Source organism: Bubalus kerabau, chromosome 2 (assembly GCF_029407905.1).
Source record: "Bubalus kerabau isolate K-KA32 ecotype Philippines breed swamp buffalo chromosome 2, PCC_UOA_SB_1v2, whole genome shotgun sequence".
In the NCBI taxonomy this organism is placed as follows: Eukaryota; Metazoa; Chordata; class Mammalia; order Artiodactyla; family Bovidae; genus Bubalus; species Bubalus kerabau.
Window position 1 is genome coordinate 64723034 of NC_073625.1, and position 21415 is coordinate 64744448.

Genomic DNA, 21415 nt, shown 5'->3' on the forward strand with positions numbered 1-21415 from the left:
GCCCATAGTAAGTTGTGTGATGACAGTGTCTTAATTTTTGTTCTTTAAAAAGTAATTCCTAAAAGAAGTGATTTTGTGCTATGGGTTTATTTAAAGGGGAATCCAGGCTGAAGCTCAAACTCCAGTACTTTGGCTGTCTGATATGAACACCCGACTCATTGAAAAAGACCCTGATACTGGAAAAGATTGAAGGCAGGAGGAGAAGGGGACGACAGAGGATGAGATGGTTGGATGGCATCACCGACTCAATGGACATGAGTTTGAGCAAGCTCCAGGAGATGGTGAAGCCTGAGGAAGCCTGATGTGCTGCTGTCCAAGGGATCACAAAGAGTCAGACACAATTTAGCTACTGAATAGCAACAGCCAGAAGCATGGTGAGAGAGTAGGAATGTGAGACGGATAAGGGGGGATAACTGATAACAACAACAAAAAGATACACTAGTGACCGTTACATACACATTGGAAGCCGCTGCAGGAACTAGACTTCGATGCCAATGAACAACTGTGTTGAAAATATTTCAGAATTGTGCCCTGATAGATGACTAACTTTGGTTGTTATTTACCAACATTCCTCCTTGTAGTTTGAAGGTTGCTGCTGCAATCGTTAGCCCACTGGCACTTCCGAACTGTCCTACAGGCAAGTTGATCTTGCTCACGTAGGCATTGAAAACTATCAAACAGATAAAGGCACATAATATAGGAAGGCATTACATACAGTGTGACTCCACCCAAGTCGCAATTATCATCTAGGGTAAACTAACTAAGGGAATTTGAGTGAAGCACCAAGCACATCTTAGGTTCATCCTGCAGTCTATGCCTTGTACAATTTAAACATTAAATACCCTTCACCCTTCACTGATTCTTCAAGGTAATCAATGGTCATGATTCCTAAGAAAATAAGATCTGCCACATAAGAGTTATTAAAACTAGAGTTTAAACTAGCAGAGTAAATTCTAAGAAAATAACTAGTATTCATTATCTTCCTTCTAGTGCTTCCTTTATAGTTTCTTCATATTTACCTGGCACTTTTGCTAGATTGTTTGACTAGCGAGATTATATAGATCTTGGACTTAAGATGTAATAGAAAGGACTGTGTTCTAGGTTAATATATCCTTCTCAGATCATGACTGCTGTAACTTCCTGTTCACCATTATTCCTGAACATAGAGACATCATGAGATACACAAACAAATATCCTATAGGTTTTACATACAAACTTCTGTAATTCCATCATGTAACAGCACTGCTAGTTCCCTGTAATAGTCAAGGTCAAAAACCACAGGTATGATAGTAATATTTATCTAAACTTTTAAACTACAACTCCAGTTGACCAACAGGGAAAGAACACAATGATTAGGGGCTGTCAGTTAAAATGTTAAATGGAAGTCTTACTACATTACTGATGGAAATTTTCATGCATGCATGCATGCTAATTTGCTTCAGTCATGTTCTAGTCTTTGTGACCCTTTGGAATGTAGCCCACCAGGCTCCTCTGTCCATGGGATTCTCCAGGCAAGAATACTGGAGTGGGTTGCCATGCCTTCCTCCGGGGGATCCTCCTGACCCAGGGATCAAACCCGCGTCTCTTACTTCTCCTGCACTGGCAGGCAAATTCTTAACAACTAGCCCTTCCTGGGAAGCCCAGAAAATAGTGTATAATATACTAAATCCATACTTTGGTGCATTAGCTTCTTAGCACTTCTGCTATGTCCTTGGCATAAGCTCTGCAGCCAGAGAAAGCTCTCAAGTAGAGATACATTTTCATAAAGTAGGAAGCCATGGGCGTATATAGTAGCTGTCCTGCAAAGCGAATGGGGCAAAATAATTCAAGACAGATGCTGGCTGCTATACATTGATAGTTAAATATTAAGACTACAACTGGTATGTACGTTTATGTTCCTTCACTTGGCAGATCAAGTATCTGACAGTATTGTAAATAATGAGTACATAATTTATAATACAATGGTAATGAGGTATACTGAGGAGAATGATAAGTGGTACAGCCAATGACCGGAACTCGTTGATTCTAAGGACAGGGAGAGGGAGCACTGGAGGAGGGGCTAGAAGTAAGTGAGATTGGAGAGAATTTTGAAGTCCAGATATTGAGCCCACATATACTGCAATTGATTTTGGGTTTCCTTGTACAAAAAAGATCTTCACGACCCAGATAATCACGATGGTGTGATCACTGACCTAGAGCCAGACATCCTGGAATGTGAAGTCAGTGGGCCTTAGAAAGCATCACTACGAACAAAGCTAGTGGAGGTGATGGAATTCCAGTTGAGCTATTCCAAATCCTGAAAGATGATGCTGTGAAAGTGCTGCACTTAATATGCCAGCAAATTTGGAAAACTCAGCAGTGGCCACAGGACTGGAAAAGGTCAGTTTTCATTCCAATCCCAAAGAAAGGCAATGCCAAAGAATGCTCAAACTACCGCACAGTTGCACTCATCTCACACACTAGTAAAGTAATGCTCAAAATTCTCCAAGCCAGGCTTCATCAATATGTGAACCGTGAACTTCCTGATGTTCAAGCTGGTTTTAGAAAAGGCAGAGGAACCAGAGATCAAATTGCCAACATCCGCTGGATCATGGAAAAAGCAAGAGAGTTCCAGAAAAACATCTATTTCTGCTTTATTGACTATGCCAAAGCCTTTGACTGTGTGGATCACAATAAACTGTGGAAAATTCTGAAAGAGATGGGAATACCAGACCACCTGATCTTCCTCTTGACAAACTTGTATGCAGGTCAGGAAGCAACAGTTAGAACTGGACATGGAACAACAGACTGGTTCCAAATAGGAAAAGGAGTTCGTCAAGGCTGTATATTGTCACCCTGTTTATTTAACTTATAAGCAGAGTACATCATGAGAAACGCTGGACTGGAAGAAACACAAGCTGGAATCAAGAAAGCTGGAATCAAGATTGCCGGGAGAACTATCAATCACCTCAGATATGCAGCTGACACCACCCTTATGGCAGAAAGTGAAGAGGAACTAAAAAGCCTCTTGATGAAAGTGAAAGTGGAGAGTGAAAAAGTTGGCTTAAAGCTCAATATTCAGAAAAGGAAGATCATGGCATCCAGTCCCATCACTTAATGCCAAATAGATGGGGAAACAATGGAAACAATGTCAGACTTTATTTTTGGGGGCTCCAAAATCATTACAGATGGTGACTGCAGCCATAAAATTAAAAGAGGCTTACTGCTTGGAAGGAAAGTTATGACCAAGCTGGATAGTATATTCAAAAGCAGAGACATTACTTTGCCAACAAAGGTTCGTCTAGTCAAGGCTATGGTTTTTCCTGTGGTCATGTATGGATGTGAGAGTTGGACTGTGAAGAAGGCTGAGCACTGAAGAATTGATGCTTTTGAACTGTGGTGTTGGAGAAGACTCTTGAGAGTCCCTTGGACTGCAAGGAGATCCAACCAGTCCATTCTGAAGGAGATCAGCCCTGGGATTTCTTTGGAAGGAATGATGCTAAAGCTGAAACTCCAGTACTTTGGCCACCTCATGCGAAGAGTTGACTCACTGGAAAAGACTCTGATGCTGGGAGGGATTGGGGGCAGGAGGAGAAGGGGATGACAGAGGATGAGATGGCTGGATGGCATCACTGACTCGATGGACGTGAGTCTGAGTGAACTCCGGGAGTTGGTGATGGACAGGGAGGCCTGGCGTGCTGTGATTCATGGGTTCACAAAGAGTCGGACACGACTGAGAGACTGATCTGATCTGATCTGATCTGTGAGATAAGGAGTCTCTTGTTAGGAATTCAGTGAACATAGTTTTTGTTTACTCTTGAAGGTAATGGTTAGGAAGAAGTCATTCTTTGGAATTTGATTCTGGGTCACTGACTTGGTGCCCAAATCAGTTTCAACTGTTCAATGCAAGGGTCTATGATCATTTATAATAGTCACAACATTTTTAAAGAAAATCTGAAGTTGTTATGTACAAAGAACTAGGTTATATATACAGAAAGAAAGAGAACGTCAAAATTGACCACTGAGTAACCCATTAGAACATTGTTTTACAATGGTAATTACCTAACATCCCTAATACAATTTGAGTCTATTGAAGATTATTTCTCTTTATTAACGATGTGATCATAATCTTCATTATAAGCCTGATAAATAAAGAAAAGTAAATTCTAGTTATTCAATCCCAGTAGCTATTGGAAACTCTTAGCAAGAAGAGGTAGAAATGTAATTTGTATTTAACATCTATAAATCAGACTAAAAAAGAATTAAATTTTCATGCTTATCTCTTTCTAAATTGATTTTGCTTTAACTTTCTCTTACCTCAGTCTCTCTCTCTACTTTGGCAGGTTTGCCTGTGCCTTCAATTTTGGACCTATAATCTCCTGATCGCTTCTAATCCTTAATACTGAAAAGTAGTCCAGCTGATGTTTATAGTACCATCATGACAGATAAGTATAGAATAAACAAGAATTGAAGATTATTTTTTTATTTCTCAACAATTTTTATTTTTAAATTAATTTATATTTTTTTCTAATATAAATTTATTTATTTTAATTGGAATCTAATTACTTTACAATATTGTATTGGTTTTGCCATGCATCAACATGAATCCACCACAGGTGAAGATTATTTTATATTTATAAATCTGACTGTAAATTGCCTATCATCATAAAGCACTGTTTTAATCATATCTGATATTTATGCTTTTGTATTTTAGGTGATTTTAGTGACCTACAGAGTAAACTAGTTCTAATACATATATTTTCTGAAGCTTTCAAATGCAATTTATAAAGATAAAGTAACAGTTTTTTTCATCTCCGGTAATTGCGATAAGTTGTTGTAGTTTTACTTTTATAGTTCTGAATGCATGCTATCTCTTACCAGGGAATATAATAATTGATATTAGTTGTCCCAAGCTAGATAATAATAATATAAGCTTTTCAAATTGGTATCAACACACAGTTTAGTGAACAACTCAACATTCTAAGAAAGCTACATTGAATTTTTTTAATTGCCAAGTACAGTTAATTAATTTCTAAAGTATATTTTAGAATATAAGGTGTTATATTTTATATTACCTCTTGAAAAATTCTCAGCATTTATGTGATAAGCAAGTTGAAAGAAACATTTTCCTAAAAAATTTTCATTAATATTGAAACTATTTTATAAATTTTAAATTTATCAACATTATTGCATAGTATTTATGGAACACTTCTTACATTATACCAGGTCTTCACCCTTCCTGATAGCCTTGCCCTTTTCCAAGAATTTAACAATTTCTCCCTCAAACATATGTGCTTGCCTATGTCTTGACTTTGGACTCTGTGATTTGGTTTAGCCAGTGGGATATTAGTACATATGACACAACCAGGAGCTTAACGCATTAGACTTGCTCTCTTTATTCCCTGCCAGACACCTGAAGAAGAACCACCTTGGTGAGCTCTGGCTAAATGCTTGAGTCAGCTCAGCTGAGATCTGAAGGACTGCCCTAGTCAATTCACAGAGGCTTAAGGGGGAAAAGTTATTTTTTATTGCCACTGAGATTTTGTAGCTCTTTGTATTATACCAACAGCTATCTTATACAGATGCATACAGTTTGTGGCCTGCAATGATTCATGTTAAAGTGGTTACAATTATATGAACAAATATAATGCTCTATGATTATGACACTACATTAGTGTTTAAAGAGTGCTGGCAAGCAAATATATGGAAAAACAAACAGATTGTCTTCAGCATTGTGATCAGATACCTGGTCTTGTGAATATATTTATATACACAAGACCAAGTATGAGTTCTTCCAGATGTTCAAGCTGGATTCAGAAGGGGCAGAGGAACCAGAGACCAAATTGCCAACACAGTTGGATTATAAAAAAAGACAATTTCAGAAAAACATCTATTTCTGTTTCACTGACTACCATAAAGCTTTTGACTCTGTGAATCACAACAAACTGTGTAAGATTCTTAAAGAGATGGGAATACCAGGCCACCTTACCTGCCTCCTGAGAAATCTGTATGCAGGCAAGAAGCAACAGTTAGAACCATACGTGGAACAATGGACTGGTTCCAAATTGGGAAAGGAGTATGTCAAGGCTGTATATTGTCACCCTGCTTATTTAACTAATATGCAGAGTACATCATGTGAAATGCCAGGCTGGATGAAGCACAAGCTGGAATCAAGAATGTTGGGAGTAATATCAATAACCTCAGATATACAGATGACACTACCCTTAGGGCAGAAAGCTAAGAGCAACTAAAGGGCTTCTTGATGAAAGTGAAAGAGAAGAGTGAAAAAGTTGGCTTAAAACTCAACATTCAAAAAACAAAGATCATGACCTCATCACCTCATGGCAAATAGATGGGGAAACAATGGAAATAGTGACAGACTTTATTTTCTTTGGCTCCGAAATCACTGTAGATGGTGATTGCAGCCATGAAATTAAAAGACATTTGCTCCCTGGAAGAAAAGATATGACAAAACTAGTCAGCATATTAGAAAGAAGAGACATTACTTTGCCAACAAAGGTCCATCTAGTCAAACTACGTTTTTTCCAGTAGTCATGTATGGATATGAGAGTTGCACCATAAGGAAAGCTGAGCACTGAAGAATTGATGCTTTTGAACTGTGGTGTTGGAGAAGACTCTTGAGAGTCTCTTGGAGTGCAAGGAGACCAAACTAGTCAATCCTAAAGGAAATCAGTCTTTAATATTCATTGGAAGGACTGATGCTGAAGCTGGAGCTCTAATAGTTTGGCCACCTGATACAAACAGCTGACTCTTTGGAAAAGACCCTAATGCTGGGAAAGATTGAAGGCAGGAGGAGAAGGGGATGACAGAGGATGAGATGGTTGGATGGCATCACCAACTCGATGGCCATGAGTTTGAGCAAGACCCAGGAGTTGGTGATGGACAGGGAAGCCTGGTAGGCTTCAGTCCATGAAGTCACAGAGTCAGACATGATTGAGTGACTCAACTGGCACATTTATAAATTCAAGAATGATTGTTCTTAACTAGTAATTTGGCATTTTAGTGCATTTAGAGAAGTGATATGAAAATTTAGTGTGGTAAAATAATCATAGGGATTTCTTCACTCTGCTGGTTGCCCTCCCAAACCTTCATTCTCCTCTCCTTCTTATACAAAGTGAAAGTGGTAATTGCTCAGTGGTGTCTGACTCTTGGTGACCCCATGGACTATAGCTCACCTGGTTCCACTGTCCATGGAATTCTCCAGGTAAGAATATTGGTGTGGGTAGCCATTCCCTTCTCCAGGGGGATCTTCCAACCCAGGTATCAAACCCAGTTCTCCTGCATTACAGATTATTCACTGTCTGAGCCACTAAGGAAGCCAAGCAAGGACAGAATCACCCAGCCACACTTGCAGCTTGGTGCGGCCCTATGACCTAGAATCTGATTAATGTAATGTAAACAAAAGGGTTGGATTTGACTTTCAGGAAGCTCTTTAAAGAAAGCCTACTCAGTTGAAAATGGAACATTTCTGTGGTTTCCACCACCCACTTTATTGAGGTGTGGACCTGATATCCTGGTAGCCAACTTGGATCATGAGTCAAACTGATGGTCAATATTATGATGATAGCATAGAAAAATAGAAGAATCCTGACTCCTTTCAAAGGTAGACAGCCCTTTAACTCCTGTCTCTGGTATTTTTTTTTTTTTAATTTTATTTTATTTTTAAACTTTACATAACTGTATTAGTTTTGCCAAATATCAAAATGAATCTGCCACAGGTATACATGTGTTCCCCATCCTGAACCCTCCTCCCTCCTCCCTCCCCATTCCATCCCTCTGGGTCGTCCCAGTGCACCAGCCCCAAGCATCCAGTATCGTGCATCGAACCTGGACTGGCAACTCATTTCATACATGATATTTTACATGTTTCAATGCCATTCTCTCAAATCTCCCCACCCTCTCCCTCTCCCACAGAGTCCATAAGACTGTTCTATACATCAGTGTCTCTTTTGCTGTCTCGTACACAGGGTTATTGTTACCATCTTTCTAAATTCCATATATATGCGTTAGTATACTGTATTGGTGTTTTTCTTTCTGGCTTACTTCACTCTGTATAATAGGCTCCAGTTTCATCCACCTCATTAGAACTGATTCAAATGTATTCTTTTTAATGGCTGAATAATACTCCATTGTGTATATGTACCACAGCTTTCTTATCCATTCATCTGCTGATGGACATCTAGGTTGCTTCCATGTCCTGGCTATTATAAACAGTGCTGCGATGAACATTGGGGTACTCGTGTCTCTTTCCCTTCTGGTTTTCTCAGTGTGTATGCCCAGCAGTGGGATTGCTGGATCATAAGGCAGGTCTATTTCCAGTTTTTTAAGGAATCTCCACACTGTTCTCCATAGTGGCTGTACAAGTTTGCATTCCCATCAACAGTGCAAGAGGGCTCCCTTTTCTCCACACCCTCTCCAGCATTTATTACTTGTAGACTTTTGGATCGCAGCCATTCTGACTGGTGTGAAATGGTACCTCATAGTGGTTTTGATTTGCATTTCTCTGATAATGAGTGATGTTGAGCATCTTTTCATGTGTTTGTTAGCCATCTGTATGTCTTCTTTGGAGAAATGTCTATTTAGTTCTTTGGCCCATTTTTTGATTGGGTCATTGATTTTTCTGGAGTTGAGCTGTAGGAGTTGCTTGTATATTCTCGAGATTAGTTGTTTGTCAGTTGCTTCATTTGCTATTATCTTCTCCCATTCTGAAGGCTGTCTTTTCACCTTGCTAATAGTTTCCTTTGATGTGCAGAAGCTTTTAAGGTTAATTAGGTCCCATTTGTTTATTTTTGCTTTTATTTCCAATATTCTGGGAGGTGGGTCATAGAGGATCCTGCTGTGATGTATGTCAGAGAGTGTTTTGCCTATGTTATCCTCTAGGAGTTTTATAGTTTCTGGTCTTACGTTTAGATCTTTAATCCATTTTGAGTTTATTTTTGTGTATGGTGTTAGAAAGTGTTCTAGTTTCATTCTTTTACAAGTGGTTGACCAGATTTCCCAGCACCACTTGTTAAAGAGATTGTCTTTAATCCATTGTATATTCTTGCCTCCTTTGTCAAAGATAAGGTGTCCATATGTGCGTGGATTTATCTCTGGGCTTTCTATTTTGTTCCATTGATCTATATTTCTGTCTTTGTGCCAGTACCATACTGTCTTGATAACTGTGGCTTTGTAGTAGAGCCTGAAGTCAGGTAGGTTGATTCCTCCGGTTCCATTCTTCTTTCTCAAGATCGCTTTGGCTATTCGAGATTTTTTGTTTTTCCATACAAATTGTGAAATTATTTGTTCGAGCTCTGTGAAGAATGCTGTTGGTAGCTTGATAGGGATTGCATTGAATCTATAGATTGCTTTGGGTAGTATACTCATTTTCACTATATTGATTCTTCCAATCCATGAACATGGTATATTTCTCCATCTGTTAGTGTCCTCTTTGATTTCTTTCACCAGTGTTTTATAGTTTTCTATATATAGGTCTTTAGATTCTTTAGGTAGATATATTCCTAAGTATTTTATTCTTTCTGTTGCAATGGTGAATGGAATTGTTTCCTTAATTTCTCTTTCTGTTTTCTCATTATTAGTGTATAGGAATGCAAGGGATTTCTGTGTGTTGATTTTATATCCTGCAACTTTACTATAGTCATTGATTAGTTCTAGTAATTTTCTGGTGGAGTCTTTAGGGTTTTCTATGTAGAGGATCATGTCATCTGCAAACAGTGAGAGCTTGACTTCTTCTTTTCCAATTTGGATTCCTTTTATTTCTTTTTCTGTTCTGATTGCTGTGGCCAAAACTTCCAAAACTATGTTGAATAGTAATAGTGAAAGTGGGCACCCTTGTCTTGTTCCTGACTTTAGAGGAAATGCTTTCAATTTTTCACCATTGAGGATAATGTTTGCTGTGGGTTTGTCATATATAGCTTTTATTATGTTGAGGTATGTTCCTTCTATTCCTGCTTTCTGGAGAGTTTTTATCATAAATGGATGTTGAATTTTGTCAAAGGCTTTCTCTGCATCTATTGAGATAATCATATTTTTTTTTAAGAGTATTTCAATCATTGTTATTTTGAACCTTTTAGTATTTTGAGTATTCAAAGAGGCTATCCCCAACAAGTCATGAAGTGCAGGTGAACTTGTTTCTGAAAATAAATATAAGATGCTAAACAGTGTTTCGGAGAAGGCAATGGCACCCCACTCCAGTACTCTTGCCTGGAAAATCCCATGGATGGAGGAGCCTGGTGGGCTGCAGTCCATGGGGTCGCTAAGAGTCGGGCACGACTGAGCGACTTCACTTTCACTTTTCACTTTCATGCATTGGAGAAGGAAATGGCAACCCACTCCATGTTCTTGCCTGGAGAATCCCAGGGACAGGGGAGCCTGGTGGGCTGCCGTCTATGGGGTCGCACAGAGTCGGACACAACTGAAGCGACTTAGCAGTAGCAGCAGCAAACAGTGTTTAATTCATATCTTAACTCCTAAGGCATCTAGAAAAGTTTGTTTGTTTGTTTTTTCCCTAGTGTCAGTAGTTAGGACATAATACCTCTAGCTTCCCTACCTGCGCCTTATGTAGCACTTCTGAATCTGCTAATGCTATGCTTCATCTGCATTCTGCCTATTAATTCTGTCAGTCAGGAGGGATCTGAAATATTCATTCATTCACACAGGGCATATTAATTATTTATAAAATTTCACTGTGTCACATACTCCAGGTCTGTATCCTTTGGGCAATGCTGAAAACCTGAAAAAAAAAAAAAAAAAGAATATCAAATATTGGAGCCCTTGATGTTCAGAACATACCATGTAAAAGTTTGACATCTTCAACAAAAATGTTTCAACATTATTACTACTCTTCTGTATCTCTTAGATAAACATTTTTTTATTAAAAATGAAAGTTCAGATCACTGAATTGATAGATGAATTTTGATTCATAACTGTCAAGACTGAACCAAACCACCAACTTAATAATTCTTAAAGGCATTTATAAATATTCATGTGAAAATAAAAAACAGAAGGAATAAAAATTCATCCTTTTTAAGACCAAGTAGGTCAATGGCATCCCACTCCAGTACTCTTGCCTGGAGAATCCCATGGACGGAGGAGCCTGGTAGGCTGCAGTCCATGGGGTCGCTAAGAGTCAGACACGACTGAGCGACTTCACTTTCACTTTTCACTTTCATGCATTGGAGAAGAAAATGGCAACCCACTCCAGTGTTCTTGCCTGGAGAATCCCAGGGATGGGGGAGCCTGGTGGGCTGCTGTCTATGGGGTCGCACAGAGTCGGACACGACTGAAGTGACTTAGCAGCAGCAGCAGCAGTAGGGCAATTTCCATTATTGACTGGGACTTAAACTGTTTATCTCATCAGCACTCCTCCTCACCCTTACATTCTCCTTCAATGATTGTGGCTATTTGCCAGCCTCAGTTAAAAAATATATATATTATTCCTCATAATTCCTGCCTTATTATTGATGAGGAAATAAGCATCTCTTTCCATTCCACTCCATGTGCAAAACCTTCTCTTTGTACCTTAATACTTATTTTTAGATGATTTTTTTATTGTTTATGTTTTGACATTTGTTTCATTTTAGTTCATTTTTGTATATAGTTTGAGGTATAGTTTTTTCTCCCCTATGGATATCTGATTGCTCTACAATGATTGTTGAAGTGACTGTCCTAACTCCACTGAATTACTTATATACCTCTTTTTAAAAATCAATTCATGTTAATTCACATTTTCACCTTTAAGCTTGATACTAGATAATAGCATTTGATATTAGCTATAGATAGAGGGAGTTACCTGCTCTTCCTGGTAGGTTGAAAATTTTTAGCAAGAATGGATGTTAGATTTTGTCAATTAAAAACAAAACAAAAGAGGCAAAGAATTCGAATAGACATTGTACCAGAGAATATATAGAGAGGATGCAAAAGTCTATTAAAGGGTGCTGAACATTGCTGACTATTAAACATTTTTCTTGAATCTATAGAGAAAATTGGGTTCAGAATGGGGAACACGTATACACCCGTGGCAGATTCATGTTCATGTATGGCAAAACCAATATAATATTGTAAAGTAATTAGCCTCCAATTAAAATAAATAAATTTAAATTAAAAAAAATTATTGCATCTCTAGACCCATGAACATGGTATATCTCTCTATTTAAGTCTTCTTTAATTTCTCTAAGCTATATCATGTGATCTATATCAGTTCTCAGGGAACAGGTGTTTCACTTATTTTTTTCTGTTCCATTCCTAAATATTTTATACTTTATCCTATTAAAAATGCAAGGTAAAACTTCTTTCAATTACTGCTATACACCTATCAGAATGGCTTACGATAAAAAGGCCAATCATACCAAATATCTTTGTGAGAATGAGGAACAGGGACTCTCACACACTGCTGTTGAAAATGTAAAGGGATATTTAGTTCTTTGGCCCATTTTTTGATTGATAAAGCCACTTTGTAAAACAGTATGGTAGCTTCTTAAACAGTTAAATATACATCTCAACTTATGAGTCATCCTTTTTTTTTTAAGATTTTTTTGATGTGGACCATTTTTTTTAAAGTATTTATTGAATTTGTTAACTATATTGCTTTTGTTTTATATTTTGCTTTTTTGGCCTCGAGGCATGTTGGATCTTAGCTCTCCAGCTAGGGACTGAACCCACACCCCCTGCATTAGAACGTGAAGTGCTGACCACTGGACCTGCAGGGAAGTCCCAGGAGCAATCTTTTCTATTGCTAGGTATTTACTCAAGAGAAATAAAAGCACATGCCTATAAAATGACTTATAAACAGATGTTGTGAGAAGCATTATTTGTAGTCATCGAAACTGAAAACCACTCTAATGTCCATCAATAGATCAATGGATAATCATCCACATATTGCAAGTAGAAACAAGGGAACTGTAAATCATTCATCTTAGCCTTCAGGTTTTGGGAGAAATAAGACAGACTCTCCATGTAAATCTGAAGCATTACCATCTAGTTGAGTTGTTTTTCTTCCTAAGTGAAGGCAAAAAGGTACTGGCTAGCTTCATCAACTAGAGAATGTACAGCATACATCAATTACAGTAAAAAAAAAATTACTTCCAGTGGGAATGTGTGTGTGTTAGTCTCTTAGTCGTGTCTGACTCTTAGTGACCCCATGGACTGTAGCTCTCCAGGTTCTTTCTTTCACGGGATTTTTCAAGCAAGAATACTGGACTGGGTTGCTGTTTCCTTCTCCAGGAGATCTTCCTAACCCAGGGATTGAATCTGGGTCACCCACATTGCAGGCACACTCTGATCCACCAGGGAAGCTCTAGTGGGAATAGATATTATTAATTTATGAGAATTAGGAATAACATTGTTAAGGGATAACAACGATGTTCATTGCTCAGAGGTCCTGGCAAACCTTTACCATCAATACTTAGGTTTTCTCACCTTTAAAATGCAAGTGTTAATGTGTAGTACAAGGGACAAGGAGGCCTTGAGACTTGTAATCTTCCATTATATCCTTTATGCCTTGTAGTGTTTCTTTCCTTAAAGGGTATTGATTAGTAAATGGGCAGAGGTTTTGAGGAGTATGCTTGAATCTTGATTGGAGGTGTATTGTGAATTTTCCCAACAACAGTTGGAGATTCTGCCCATAAGAAAGGTGGTAGCTGATTCAATAGGGACAAATGTTTCCAGAATTGGCTCTAGCAGCTACTGTCAGAGTCGGAACAAACAAAAGATGTCAAAGTGTCATTTAATACACCTGGCTGGTTACTTTTATGATTACTGTCAATTTCTAGGTTATTTTCCTCTTTTGGGAGAAAAGTATTTTAGCACAATACTTCTGTTATAACTTTCAACCTAATAAGTGGACAAGAACACAGGAAACAAGGAGAAAAAGGTATCTCTATCAAAGTGTCTAAACAAAATGGAAAGTTCAGAGACAGAATCCTCTAGAAGTTCATTAAAGCGTCTCTGCTATCTGAACGGTTTTAGTACTAGGAAGCAGGGTCTGTTTTTAGTAGTGGAGTTGAGCACCAAGTGTAGCTCTGTTGCCAATTAGGACTGGAAGAGACTTGTCTCCCATCTGGAGAGATGTTTCTCCAAACCAATTAAGAGGAAGGACTGGGAAGAGCCCTGTAATTCCTCAGATCCCTGTCATTGAGAATTAGGAGTTTGCTTTGAGGTCTGAAGGCACTTAAAGTACTTATTTGTAACAATCTCTTTGCCAATGACCTGGCTCCTTGTAATAACAGCAGAAACTAGGAGGACTTGGTTTTATTTAGGAGGCTTCATTTGCTGAAGCTGAAGATTAAGAATTTTGATGATCTCTCTTGGAGATGACTCATGCAGAGTATGAGAGAGCTGATTTGCCAGAGTAACCAAATCTGGAGTGGACATAGTTTCTCATTCCTTCCTGGTCCTTTTTTACTAGAAAGGAAAAGTATAACTTCAACATACAGTTAAAAGCTAGTTGGGTGGAACCAATATCTGACAGAAGACCAGAATTAAAAAAAAAAAAAAAAAAAAGACAACAATCAACTGTTCATAGTAGTAGTTAATGGTAGGTTCAGCAGATTTTCTTGTTCAAGTCTAAATTTTCTTCCAATCAACAGGTATTAAAAAAGCCCTAGGAATTGCTTGCTGAAGTTGCCCAATGATTGTTGATTGATCATTTAATAAACTAGTAGGCAGAAGGCAATGGCACCCCACTCCAGTACTCTTGCCTGGAAAATCCCATGGACAGAGGAGCCTGGTAGGCTGCAGTCCATGAGGTCGCGAAGAGTCCGACACGACTGCGCGACTTCACTTTCACTTTTCACTTTCATGCATTGGAGAAGGAAATGGCAACCCACTCCAGTGTTCTTGCCTGAAGAATCCCAGGGACGGGGGAGCCTGGTGGGCTGCCGTCTATGGGGTCGCACAGAGTTGGACACGACTGAAGCGGCTTAGCAGCAGCAGCAGCAGGCTGGTTTCCAAGTTGTAATTCTACATATCTTTCAGGATTTTCCCAATTGGTAGTTTTAATTCAATACTGGCACTTGTTTTCACTGAGAAGCAAATGAATAAGCTGATATAAGTCAGAGAAACAATGTCTGAATGACTATATTAAATTACTCAGCAAACATGAGAAATTTCTTAAGTTATTTTGGAAAAATCTTTTAACTATGGCTCACAGTTCAGCTTTAGTCCAGGGAGTCTAAGAAATAGAGGGTTTAGCCTCTGGGTCCTCAGAACTTTAATTTTGAAGGAACAGATTCTGATAAGTTTAGAGGAAAAGGGAATGGGGAAAGTTTCAGAGAAAGTAGGAAGCTTGCTAGGAGCATTAGTGTGGTGAACTTGAGGGTATTGGGGTGGTATAGAAAGAACAGAGGAAGATGACACCTGAGACAAAGAAACTCAGGAAGGAGAGCTCTAGGTTTCAGGTGCCATTTTGTTTTTCTTGATTTTTTTTTTTTTTTTTTTTTGGTCCAAATCTTAAAATCTAATTTTGAAGAAAGGCAAATTCTGGTTCCTGATAATGTTGGAGAATTTCAAAATTGAAATAAGCATCGCACTCACTTCTGGAAAGTTTTGAGCTGTTTTAGTGCAGTTCGATTTTAAGGAAATTAAGCTTGGGGATTTCACAAGTTCCCTACAGTAGCCACTAATATTCTAAATTGCCTTTAGTCAGGCATGTTTATTTTAGTTAGAAATATTCATGAGGAAAGACCTCAGTTTTTAAACATAGTCATTGTGAAGGGAACACCCTCAAAATACTTGGATAACTGAGATCCCAGTTTCTAGAGGCCTTTCCTGCTAGACAAAGAACAATTTTCAAACAGCCTACAGGACAAACAACTTAATCCAAAGAGCTTGCAAACTGAACCCAGTTTGGTCTCAGAAGAGCCAAGCCAAAAATCTTTTTTCTTTCTTTTTCTTTTTTTTTTTTTTTCAGCCAGTGTCTAGAACACAGCTTTCCAAAGGAGTAGGCTAAAGGCTAAGAACCATGCACAATTTCAGAGAAACAACACTTGTTCAAAAAGGAATGGGTCAAGACTGGACAGCTTCAAGAGAAGTAACCCCTATTCTGAATGGAAAAGGCTATAGGCAAACCAGTTTCAGGGAAACAGTGTGATCTTGAAATCAGACTAAACAGCCAAATGAGTACTTACAGACAGAATAAGGCCTTAACCAGAAAGGTAAAATCTTAAATGGATCTCCAATAAAGTTTGGAGAGGTTTAAATGTAAGGAATACAAGAGTTTGGATCCAGGAGGAGGATGTACCTCAAACAGCAAGCTCACTGAGAAAAAAGCAGTGAGTGGTAAAGGTCTCAATTGTGAATACTGGACTCTTTTGCTCATCAGCCCCAAAGTTGTGAGAGGTCCCTGTACAGGTCTCCAAAACATTGAGTCGAAACAATACATAACCAGATATTTCTCCAGCAATGATGAATTTATTTGGAATCAGTAGAGAATTGCACAGGTCTTCCCCAGGTGGCTTAGTAGTAAAGAATCTGCCTGCTATCAAAGAACTCGTGGGTTCCATCCCTGGGTCAGGAACATGCCCTGGAGAAAGAAATGAGTTGGACATGACTTACAGAATAAACAACAACAACAAAAGAGAATTGCAGTTCAGGGTCTGCAACCATGGTGCGTGAGTGTATGCAAGTTACTCCAGTCATGCCTGATTCTTTGTGACCCCATGGAGTGTAGCCCACCAGGATCCTCTGTCCATGGAATTTCACAGTCAAGATTACTGAAGTGGATTGCCATGCTCTTCTCCAGGGGATCTTCCCAACCCAGGGACAGAACCCACATCTCCTGAACTGCAGGCAGATTCTTTACCACTAACATCTTCTGGTGAGCCACATACAAGTCACCACATGGAAAGGGAAAGAGAACACTTTCATAGAGGGGAAAAGGAAGCTGGGAGGGATTTAATAAACAAGTTCCTTCCATGGTGTTTCATTGCTGAGTCTTTGCCAGGAAAGAAGAGGTGTCTTTTTTCTTCTTATTGGGCTTTGCTATTGTCACAGGGTGGAAGAGCATCTCCTTCTGGTCTCCTAACTCCACTGAACTCAGGCTTCTGTTTATTAATTTTTTCAAGATCATGGTTTGAAAGAAAACAACAAAGATCTATAAAGTGATTATCTTTAAAAAAAAAAATCACAAAATGAGTAGAACAAAGCCTGTCCAATACAAGTGGGATCAGTTGAAAGATTGAGTAGCCAAATGATTGACCTTCGAGAGAATAAAGGGAACTTCTCCTACCTGACTGCCTCAGAGCTGGAACATGGGTTTATTAATGCCTTCAGACTCAAACTGAAATACAGGCTCAGCCTGAGCCTATACTATTGACTCTCCTGGGCCTATAGCTTTCTGGCTGCTACTCTTGGGACTATAAGTGGTTCTGTTTCTTTAAGCATCTTGACTAACACAGAGTTTTATACCAAGAATGATTAAAGAGAAACAGATTTGTAAGGAAAAGTTTTCTAATTTGATTCAGGGGTTTCTGGAATTGGCTCTCAACTCTTATTATATTTAAAGATATAAATGACTTTATTTCTAGTAGTAAAAGAGATCATCAGTAGTCTACAAAATGATCTAGCAATGGAAGTATACAAATGTCAACATTGGATAATCCTATTCAAGTTTTTGTGAAGCAAGGGGCTGGATAATTGTGCATTTGGTACTTTGGGATTTTTTTTTTTCAAACCGATTGTCAGTGAAACTGACTGGTTGCTCCAAATATCATTGGACAAAGTAGGAAAAGAAATGAATGAAATCAGAGATTTTAATTCCAAGGTCAAGAGCTACATGATCTGAAAACTTATGTGTGTGCCCTGGAAAGAGACTCTTACCTTTGATTGACACAGGACTGAGAATATTGAAAAGCTAGCCCAGAATTCCTTCCTGCCAATGGATGAATTTCAATGTAAATTAAATTCCCAGCCTCACAGTGCCTACTGTGAATGTGATGGCATTAATTTGTAAAGCATGGGATCTTATAAGCTGGAGAGGGGATTTGTGGGAAGATTCCAATAAATATGGAGATATCAAGCCCCTAAATTCTGATGAGTCTTATTTGCCATGGAAGAGGCCTGCCCATTCCCGGCGGAAGGAGACTCCACACATCTTGAGTAGAGTGCCTCTCTACCGTGTCTGAAAACATGAACTCTGCATTCCCTGAGGAAATTGTAATGACCTCCCCAGAAGCAGTTGTTAGGCAAGACAATGCAGATTGTCCTCAGGATTCAGTTCCCTTCCCCCAGCTTTCTTTGCTTCTAGGCCTATAATTATACTCAAGACTCAGCAGGCCTTAAAAAGTGCAGAACAAATTGTATCCCATGAGGAAGTACGCTAGCACTTCAAAAAAACTTCTCAAGTTTTCTAATTTACACCAACAGAAGTTTGACAAGCAAATCTGAGAATGGACAAGTGTGGGATAATGGAAAAATATAGTTGGACCAGGCTGAATTTTTTCATATGGGCTCTCTAAGCATCAATCAGTTCAGTCATTCAGTAATGTCTGACTCTTTGCGACCCCATGGACTGCAGCCCAGAGCTTGCTCAAACTCATGTCCATCGAGTCAGTGATGCCATCCAACCATCTCATCCTCTGTCATCCCCTTCTCCTCCTGCCTTCAATCTCTCCCAGCATCAGGGTCTTTTGCAATGAGTCAGTTCTTCACATCAGGTGGCCAAAATATTGGAGCTTCAGCTCCAGCTTCAGCATCAGTCCTTCCAATGAATATTCAGGACTGATTTCCTTTAGGATTGACTAGTTTGATCTCCTTGGAGTCCAAGGGACTCTCAAGAGTCTTCTCCAATAACACAGTTCAAAATTGTTAATTCTTCAGCACTCAGCTTTATTTTTGGCATATTCTGCATTTAACACTGCAATTTGGAGACTTACAAATAACTAACAGGTTGCTTGCCTAAAACATAGATCACTGACAAGTGGTCTGTAATGAGTGAGTTGGAAATGGTTCCGAGACAGTGATCACCTCATGGACATTCTTCTGATTGGTTGGTGTTGAGGAGAGTGGCAGTCAGCATTATCAACCTTCTGGTTTCAACCAGTCTGGGGTCCACTTGCTCGTGGTCAGCATATGCTTAATCTTTTCCACCTAGTCGGGCTTCCCAGCTGGTGCTAGTGGTAAAAAAATCACCCACCTGCCAGTGCAGGTGATGGAAGAGTTGTGGGTTCAATCCTTAAGTTTGGAAGATCCCTGGATAGAAAATGCCAATCCACTCCCATATTCTTGCGTGGAAATCCCATGGACAGAGGAGCCTGGTGGGCTACAGTCCCTAGGGATGCAGAGTCAGACATGACTGAGCAACTGAGCACAGTGAGGGTTTCAGTATCCTCAAAACAGCTCAAAGATATCGTTATGTATATGCTTTGAGGGGAACCAGGACCTAGACCTAAGGCCACACTATTGCTTCTTGACTGTTCTTTCCTTGTCTTTGCATCTCCTCCCTCCCCTAATTAGCAGCCATTTCTCAGGAAAAGTCTTGATTAAATTTCCTGTAATCAAGAAATGGGGAACACATGAAGGCTTTTGTGCCCTGGAGCCTCACAAGAACCTGCTCGGATTCAGGACCTCCCTTGATTCAATATAGGAGAAGGGATTCAAAGGCTTAGCAAGATTGGGATTTTAGAATAGATCTGTCTTTTAGAAACTACTCACCCACATTGGAAAGGTCCAGAGACACAACTTTCATCTCAAGAATGAGGAATACATTTGTAAGCCCTGTGACACTGTTTGCTATAGAATAGACCTTATAGTGACTGGGCACAGTGGTCACTGAATTGGAAAAGCTAAATACAAAGTGATAATCAAGCCTAAATGATCCTAGAGTGGTAGGGACCAAATGTCAGCATCAACCACCAAATGCAAGGTGAGTGTGATTCCTATCAATGGACCACAGGATGAAAGCAGTAATCAGAATCGTCTGACTCATAGAGACCTATAAAACTGGCTAGTTGATTCTGGAGTTCCTAGAAGCAAAACAGAAAATCTATTAAAATATTACTTGATCTGTAAAAGCAGAAAAGCTCTAGAACAAGCAAACAAAAAGTCTGAGTACTAAGTTGCTTCAGTCATATTTGACTTTTTGTGACCTTATGGATTATAGCCTGCCAACCTCCTCTGTCCGTGGAATTCTCCAAGCAAGAATACTGGAGTGGGTTGCCATGACTTCCTCCAGGGAATATTTCTGACCCAGGGATCGAACTCATATTTCTTATATCTCCTTCACTGGCAGGTGAGTTCTTTACCACTAGTGCCACGTCTAAGCTAAATTAAAAACAGATTTCTGAGCCAGTTTACAGACCCAGAACATTTGAATGAAGAGAACGTTGAGTACCATTGAGGAGTGTCCCTGGTACCTTACTAAAAATGTATCATTCATCTTTATCTAAGCCTTACTCAGGGCCTATGAGCTTTACCAGGGTAATTGTCCTCTGGGGAGAAGAAAATCATGACATTGGAGGAAAGTGGCTCTGAACTAACACTAATACCAGGAAACCGAAAACCTCACTTGTTGTCTTTCAGTCAGAGAAGGGATTTATGGAAGTCTGATGGCCAATGGAGTTTTAGTTTAAGTCTGTCTCATAGTGGGCCAAGTGTATCTCTCAACCTATTTTGTGGTTATTTCCTCAGATCTGAAATGCATAATTGGATTAGATATACTCATAAAATGGCTTTGTTTCCTGACCTATGAACTGAGGGCTCTTATGGTTGAAAAGGCCAAGTGGAAGCTGCTGTAACTGTCTCTATGTAGGAAATTAAAAAATTAAAGCCAAAAGCAATTCTGAAGGGATTGCAAATAGTGCCACCATCAAGAGCTTAAAGTATGCAAGGACGGTGATTCCTACCATATCCCCACTAGATTTGCTTGTGCAGCCTCTGTAAAAGACAGAGATGGATCTTAGAAAACAACCATGGATCATCACAACCTTAACCAGGTTGTGGCTCCAAATGCAGCTGCTGTACCAGATGGTGCTAGTAGTAAAGAATCCACCTGCCAGTGCAGGAGACATGAGAGATTCAGGTACGATCCCTGGATCGGGAAGAGCCTCTAGAGAAGGAAATGGCACCCCACTCCACTACTCTTGCTAGAGGAACCCCATGGACAGAGGAGACTGGTGTGCTACACTCCATGGGGTTGCAAAGAGTAGGACAGGACTAAGCATCTAAGCAAAAATTGTACCAGAAATGGTTTCACTGCTTGAGGAAATTAATGCATCCCCCTGTTCCTGAACTGCAGCTATAGACCTGGAAATTTTTTTCTCCATACATGTCAGTAGGATCATCAGAAACAGTTTGTTTATAGCTGGCAAGGCCAGAAATACACTTTCCCTGTCCTAACTCAAGAGTCTATAAGCTCTTCAACTCCATGCCATAATTTAGTTTCCAGAGATCATGATATTTCCCTTCCACAAGGTATCATGCT